The 5,624-nt window shown below is 33.6% G+C and overlaps 1 long non-coding RNA gene across 1 annotated transcript; it reads right to left on the reverse strand.

Annotated features, from left to right (window-relative positions):
- Window positions 1–1,258: 1,258 nt before the first annotated feature.
- Window positions 1,259–2,596, reverse strand: LOC118749597. Its single transcript, XR_004994246.1, has 2 exons — window positions 2,545–2,596; window positions 1,259–2,484 (listed from the first exon to the last, which is right to left on the reverse strand). It is a non-coding gene; the product is annotated as an uncharacterized LOC118749597 (long non-coding RNA).
- Window positions 2,597–5,624: the final 3,028 nt, after the last annotated feature.

Below are 5,624 nucleotides of genomic sequence, written 5' to 3' on the forward strand. Positions count from 1 at the left end.
TTTAAACAAAAAATAGTCTTCAATACAAATTGCCATTAATTATTATTTTCCAGGTATATATGTATGTTTGTTTGATAAGGAACACATTTCAGGTACACAAAACGATAAACAAAAATATATCCAAATAAATGTAAGTTATACATTAATTAAAATGGTAAGAGATCTTCCTCATCGCTGTGATCTTCATCTGGCCATAATTTAGGGCCGTTTGCACCATGTCTAGTTAACGCTAACTGGAGGTACATCCTTCAGTTAAACACGTTAACTGCTTTATCGATCACATGTTATATGAATTGTGTCGATAACGTCGATAAAGATGTTTAACTGGGAGTTAGAATTAACTAGACATGGTGCAAACGGCCCTTAGTGTCTATATAAAATTGTCCTTTTTTATAAACATCAACGCTATTAATTTTAGAACAAACGTCGGCGGGTATTTCATAATCGCCACAGCTTTTGCCTTTTATTCTAAGGCCATATTTAGGGCCGGTTGTTCAATGTCTGATTATCACTACTTGCCGGTTAAACATCATTATCGACGTTTTCGACATCATGCATATAACATGTGATCGATAAAGCAGTCCTTGTATTTAACCGGAGCTTCTACCTCCGATTATTGCTAATCAGACATTGAACAACCGGCCCTTAATGTGTAGTAATGCATTGACAGAGTTTAAAGACAACCTATTTCTAATTTTTGATTTATAGTAGTACATTGAACTAAAAACTCGTTCGACTTCAGCGTTGGAGTAGGGTAACGACAATACCATTATAACAAAATTCGTTAACTCTTCGTAAGGGTTTAACCCCATGTAATCCCTGAACTTGATTACCTCTGGCCAAAAATCAAATGTGGTTTTCATATTTATCCACTTTTGCAAATGTAAGCTTTGCCAGCTTGTCTCAATAGCTGCACGAGTTTCGCTATCATCAATAAACTCTTTAGCAAGTGGTAAAATATTGGGCTTCCCATGGCTGAGTGCAGTCTCTACACTTAGTAATGCAATTTGTTTTAATATTTCAAAATTTGTGGGTAGGCGAGAACGAATTTCCTTTACCAACTGCTTAGTAAACTCAAAACATTTGTTTGATATTAAACCTTTTTCATATTTATCTATTTGCATACCTCGACAAGCTTTTTCGAACATATGCCCTAAATAAAAGCTTTGGGTGTCAGATTCAAAGTCATCTGTAATATAATCAAAATGTTCTGGCGGTAAAAAGATTTTGTTTATTAAAACTTTCAAAAGACGATATAAACGGGATAACAACTTAAAATGATCGGCGTTGTCTGCCTCAAATGCTTTATTAACTTTTTGCACATCAACTCAAATATCTGATAAGTATACTAAATAAACATAGTTTGCATTATTGTTATACATTTCTTGAAGTAAAACTGATATATAGCTTCGTTCATTTTGAGGCAGTACGTCAAAATGCGTTTTCAATTCTAGCCACATTTTTAAGATACACTTCACTGCTCTTTCCATGGAGAGCCAACGAGTTTCTGCCATTAAAGGAATTTTTATTGGATTCGATAAATCCGAATTTATTAACTTAACAATTTTAGCATAGGATCTCTGTCTAACTGCAGAAAACGCAAACCAATTGTGAGTTTCTCTGATTAAAAACTCAATATTTTCAAGGAAATATTTTTTTGCAGAGGAATAAACGGCCAGCTGCAATGAGTGACACACGCATCGAATAAGATATAGACATTTAAGATTATATTTCTCTTTTAGCTTCACATATGCACCATTGTTAATCCCCGTCATAACGGAGGCATTGTCGGTACCCATCCAATTAACTTATGAAATTTTAAATTATATATCTTAAAAATTCGTTCGAGGCCCTCAATTATTCCATCTGCTGTACCAGAAGCTAAATCTATTAAGCCCAAAAAAGTTGTTACAAATTTACAATGATCTTTACTGTAGTACCTTATAACAACGCCAAGTACTTTCATTACTGAAGTGTCAGTACTTTCATCAAGTAGAATACTGAAAAATGAGTCTCCAATATCATCAATCAAGTTTTCACCAAAATGAGGAGCTAAAATATTAGTTATAATGTTTGCACATTTTGTACGATGCATGCTAAAACCGGCGGATTTACTGTCTGCAAATCCAACATTACAAATTTCTCCCAAGTGATTTATATTTGAAAAACTGCTGTGCACTGCAATGAACAACGCAAGTTTACCCTGACATTTTTGCTTCGGATCTGCCATTTTTGGACGGGGTTGAAAATTTATTGTCGGCTGATTTTTATTTCTTTCGGCGCTAAAGGGAGCAATTGCATTTTGATGTTTTTTCGAAAGAGCATGTCTTTGTAAATCTGTAAATCGCGCAGCAATCATGCCGCCGCAAAAACGACATCCAGCTTTAGTGTTGTCTCCATTACACGGCTGAATCCAAAGTTTGAAATTAGAATTTGATTCCCAAGTCTTTCTATATTTCTGTTGGTAACTGCTTTTGTCCATTTCTGCAAAAAAATTGCGATTACCTACAAATATAACAATTGAAAATTTGTAATTTAATTTACTTCACACTCAGCGAGTAGAGAAACAACGAAATATGAAGGAAAAATTAATGCCGCTAAATTTATTTTTCATTTTCTTTTCAACTTAGCTGCGATTAGTAACATAGGTAATGGGTTGCATTTTCTAATATCGTAAATTTATATTTGTAATAGGGCGAATTCATATGAGGTAATTTGTAGGGTTGCAATTGTGATTCTTTAATCGCATTACAACACACAGAGAAGGACTATAAAATATGTAATCGATCAACGTAAAGTAATCGAATAGTGAGTTCGGGCTGCCACATAATTACATTTTGAAATCAGCAAATGTACCTGCGAAGTTAGTGGCGTTTTAAATAAAAAATCCACTAAAAATCCACTGTCTACTGAAACCATTTTTTAAGCGCGCTTAAAACCTGAAAATCCACCGGTTTTAGTGGAAAATCCACTAAGTTGGCACCACTGACTAGAATATGTATTGCACAATTCAATGCATCTAGCAATTGGTTCATTTTTGGCATAACTCGTGGTGTGCTCTGCACCAATAGCCTTTTGTTTCTTAAATTACGAGGGGGATTATATAATACGAGCAAATTTGTTAAATAAGCGCAATTAATGTGCCCATTGATTATTTTATAAATAAATATAATGGAGAAGTAATCTCTTCTTTCCTTCAAGGACTGGAGACCCAGCAATTTCCGTCTGCCAATATAGGGAGGAACATAACCTTGCCGGGGCAACTTGCAAATGTAATACACTTGAATTGATATGAAAAGTAATATATGTATGTATGTATGTGGGTATATGAATAACGACCGCTTAAAATCGATTTCAAGGTTCTACTTTCGCTGTAGAAATTTTAGGTCTACGTTATGTAGTTTGACTATTGTCAATTAAATCGAATGCTTTGTATTGCATGCGCTCCACGTTTTTCATTTTCAATTTCATAGATTGTTTATAATGACTTTTGCTAAAATTTCAAAATCAAAAGTTATCAAAACAAATTCTATGGGACTGAGAAATATTATTTTCTACTTTTTAGTCCATTTATAAAAGCGTTGTATATTAAAAAGTTTTTTTATATTATTTATTGTTCTTTAAATTGGTTAATTACGTAAAATAGAAGTAGAAATTATTCTTACTATATGTATGTAACATGCATGATGCAACAATACAAGGTGTTATCGGTTGGCAACTTCTCGCTCTAATTCCGCCATATTGACTGCCTTAGGTGTAACAGTGTTACTTCTTTAACTATTCTTTGCCCATTAATATAGTTGAGTGTTTTTTTTATATTTTTTTTCAGTATACACACTTTGTTTTCTTAAAAAGGTATTTTATCTTATTTTATTTCATTTCATTACGGATATACTATAAAAAAGCTAATTTTGTTTAGGAGAAAAGGTGAAATTTCCCCCATATAGGGATTCATTTCTTCCCGTTTTTTCTTCTCATTCTATTAACCTAACTGCCCGTCTCCACAGGATAAAGTTTATATCTTGATACATATGTCAGAATATAATTTGCCAATGGAGACCGCTCATTGCTCTTCGAGAGCAATATATATCAGAGCTTATATCTTGCCATCTATTGCCGGCAATTTGGTAGTTTGACATTTACATTATCATTTTCACGAATACTTCGTGGCTGCAACATCATTATTATTTTAATATAAAAGCAAAAATTGAGCCGTTTCCTGTTAAAATATTTGTAATTATGTATTTGGATGTAAAATAGCCTATTTTCTAAATTTTTTAAGCGATTAAATCCGACAAAAATACGTTTTCGAAGCTATCTTACAAATGCTTATATCAAGATATAAAAAGCCCACGCAAATATTGCCACTGATATAACTTATATCTAACGACCAAAATGACAGCGGGGCTGCAATAAATTTTATCCTGTGAGACGGCCAGTAAAGCAGTGTCAAATCGAGCTGTCACAACTGATACCACCTTGTATTATGGCATCATGTGTAATATGTACATATGAATGTATGCATGTATGAATGTAGGTACAGTATGATCGTTAAGTGCTTTGGTTTGAATTTTCTTTTTCGCGGCATTGATTTAATAAAAAAAAGATGAACATTTTTGGTTAAATACAGATATGAAAATTCTTGTTCGAAGATATGTGCCACGGCATGATTTCACTGCAAAACATATGTATGTAGATATGTTATCTAAAATTTTTAAAATTATGAGAAATGTATGCAATTGGCGAACTCGTTGGTTATTTGCCGTCGGCATTTAAAAGCGAAGAAAAAATCTGTTTTTATATTTTTAACGATTCTAATGGTAGTTGATACGCTCTTTTCAATGCAACAAACCGTTTTCTAGCTGCCTTAGTTTTCTCAGAAATCCACTTCAAAGATGGATTGATTACACTGCACGTGTTAACTTCAAAGTTGTTTTTCTCTCGAAAAGTTATTTATTTTAAGAAAATATGTTCCATGATAATTTTTCACTGCTATACTTATTATGTATATGTAAATAGTGGGGCATATTCATAGTTGAAATAAAGTCGACTCTAAAGTTAGTTACAGCTTTTTAACATCACTTTCAGTGGAATAGGCACCTGTGAAAAAAGATGCAACCAACTTTCTTCTTATTTGGGGCTGACAAACTTTAACGTACAGCCCTATTCCGGTTTTGCAACAGAATGACAATTGATCATCCTTCGTTGTCGTGATTTTGTCATTGTCGTTGCACGTTGGCATTCCTAACAAAAAATGACAAGCGAAAAGCTTTTGTCAACTTACCATGCATGGTGAAAAGTTCATTGTTGTAGAAACAGCTGGTCAACGCTATTATTTGCAAAAAATATGAGCGGTGAAACACCAGAAAAGTGAGTATTAGAGCACGAAAAGTGCATGTGGATGTAATTGGAACAAGTAGGGGACCACGGACGGAAATTTATTAAATCGTCGCACTTTTTATATCAACACAAACATATGTTTTTGCCTTGTCACCTGCCCAAAAGGTCATGAAAAATGACAATTGGCATGATTCGAGCTTTTGAATTTTGCTGCGAATACCAAAAAGCTGCAATTGTCTTTTTTATATCAATTGTCATCGCGGTGACTTTTGTCAGTGTGGCGG

This window comes from Rhagoletis pomonella, unplaced genomic scaffold, assembly GCF_013731165.1.
Source record: "Rhagoletis pomonella isolate Grant_MI unplaced genomic scaffold, Rhpom_1.0 Rhpom_scaffold_00022, whole genome shotgun sequence".
Lineage (NCBI taxonomy): Eukaryota > Metazoa > Arthropoda > Insecta > Diptera > Tephritidae > Rhagoletis > Rhagoletis pomonella.